Raw genomic sequence first — 2242 nt, forward strand, 5'->3', positions numbered from 1 at the left:
GGAACATGCGACAACAACATCCCATTCGAGGCGAGTCATCCGACGTACATAACGAGGCGGATGTTACGAGGAGGAGTGATGAATTCTACCAGGCGATGAACGACCCTTAGTTTTTTTTTCCGGTTGTTGTATTATAAATTCAAAACTTATTTATATATAAAATATTTTCATATTGATTTATTTTTATTTTAAATTTTAATTTTATTAATAAATTAAATAATTTTAATTATTTTTTAATTATATTTTTAAATTCTGTAAAATAATAAAAATGAAGTAAATTCGTAGCTAATGTACGACCTATTTACGTGGAAACCTTACGAGGAAATGATGAGAAATAGTAAACATGTATTTTACGTGAAAACATTTACGAGGAAATAACGAGGAAAGATAAACGAGTATTTTACGAGGAAATCCTTTCGTGGTCGTTACGTGTATTTTGCGAGGAAACACTTTCAAGGTATTTACGTGTAGTTTACGAAGAACTCGTTTCGAGGAATTTACGAGGAAATATAGCGACCTCCTTACGTGGAATATTGACGTGGTCTTTACGACGAAATGATCTACTTCGTCTTTACGACGAAATATATTCCTCGCTAAGTTACGACGAATTAGCGAGGAAATATGTGTTATGACAGATGAGTAACGAGCAAACGCGGTTCCTCGCTAATTCGTCGTAAAGCCTCTTTTACGACGAAGTCACGAGGAAAACCGCCCTCGTTAAGATTATGTTTTCTTGTAGTGTTAATAAGATACATTCTAAATCATATGTCCATAGGAATACTATGGAATTAGAGAACAAAATTTTCTTGCAAAAATCTTCATATAATAACTTTAAAACTTGATCATCAAAAACACAGAAACACAGTGCTGCAAGAAAACTTAATTCATTTGGAGGAATTAAAGAAAAAGAGTTAGTAAGAGTAGTTGTGACACTACACGGAAGCGTAATGATGTCTGATGGTTGAGTTTTTAGACATTGCGTGGCTTCTTTGCGGAGGGGCTACCTTCCTCAATTGTGTTTGAGTCGGATGCCTTCGTCCATGGCCACACCAGGGAGACCGGTACTGGTTACATGAGGTTCACTGTCAGCACCGAGTCCAGTGCTGTTGACAGGTACACTAACATCAACACTATCAGAATGATTTGTGGAACAACAGCCCCAGCCCCTGGCATATTAGGCAGACATGTATAGAAGATGTAAAGAGTTAAGTCAACATAATTTTTTTCAATAAATAATGTTTTTTTTTTGTCTGGTTAACTATGCTATTATAAATAATGTTTAGAATTCACATTTGAAATCCTTATTTCTCTTGGCTCTGTGCATTAATGAAAAACTATGATGCTAAATAACATTTGGAATAGCTAGACAATTAAAAAAGAGTTGAGTTTTGGGTTCTACCTTTACGGGGAGCTAAAGGTTCTTCTGGCATCTAAAATAGGTCTTGAATCTAGACTGCACTTTTAAGCTAGGTCTGAAAAAAAAAAAAAATTGAGAATATATAAATTAATCAAGACATAAAAGTGGATGACAGAAAAGCTTGAAACTCTCACCGACCTCTCGGCTTTCCACCATTGTACTTCAACATCATGATACAAAAACCTGTAGCTCAGAGAAATGGATCTCGTCTTGGAGAATGCTGAGAGATATTTAGGGTTCTATGATGGAAGGGGCATATGAATGCTTGTGAAGACTCTCAGACTGTCTATTTATATACTCTATGCCGTGCCCGTTCTTCGTAAGCCGTGCCCGTCCTTGAAGAGGTAGTTAAGAAGCAATAAAGAGGAAGCAGTGGGTTTTGAAGCTTAAATGACATAACGACAGACGTTTCTTAGTCGGAAGTGGGGAGAAGGAGAAGCGATACGTCTAGGATTTCAGAACTGATGCTGATGTGGAGAGATGAAGCTCCATCATTGGCTGGAATTAATAATCCTAGGTGGATACCTTAAATTTTGAGCTTATTGTACTTTTAGTATTGTTAGATTATTTATGGGCTTATATTGACGCAGATCAATTAATACAGTTGTTCCCAATGGATCACTAACTCAGCATAACTTCTAACGTCAACTCTCAATCTCTGATAATTATTTCTTTGACTTTGATTACAAACAATTCGTATTCATAATTAAAAGTAGAATTGCGTGAGCAAAAGAAATGCCAGAAAGGTGGAAACACAAGGAGGCCAAGTGACCAGGATCCAGGCCGCAGCAAGCGGCAGGGGTGTTCAATATGTTAAGTTCGAAT

The 2242-nt window shown here is 36.5% G+C and overlaps 1 long non-coding RNA gene across 1 annotated transcript; it reads right to left on the reverse strand.

Moving 5' to 3' along the window:
• Positions 1 to 879: 879 nt before the first annotated feature.
• On the reverse strand, positions 880 to 1839 carry LOC106294268. Its single transcript, XR_001260799.1, has 3 exons — positions 1552 to 1839; positions 1400 to 1472; positions 880 to 1166 (listed from the first exon to the last, which is right to left on the reverse strand). It is a non-coding gene; the product is annotated as an uncharacterized LOC106294268 (long non-coding RNA).
• Between the last annotated feature and the right edge of the window lie 403 nt (positions 1840 to 2242).

This window comes from Brassica oleracea, chromosome C5 (assembly GCF_000695525.1).
Source record: "Brassica oleracea var. oleracea cultivar TO1000 chromosome C5, BOL, whole genome shotgun sequence".
Classification (NCBI taxonomy): domain Eukaryota; kingdom Viridiplantae; phylum Streptophyta; class Magnoliopsida; order Brassicales; family Brassicaceae; genus Brassica; species Brassica oleracea.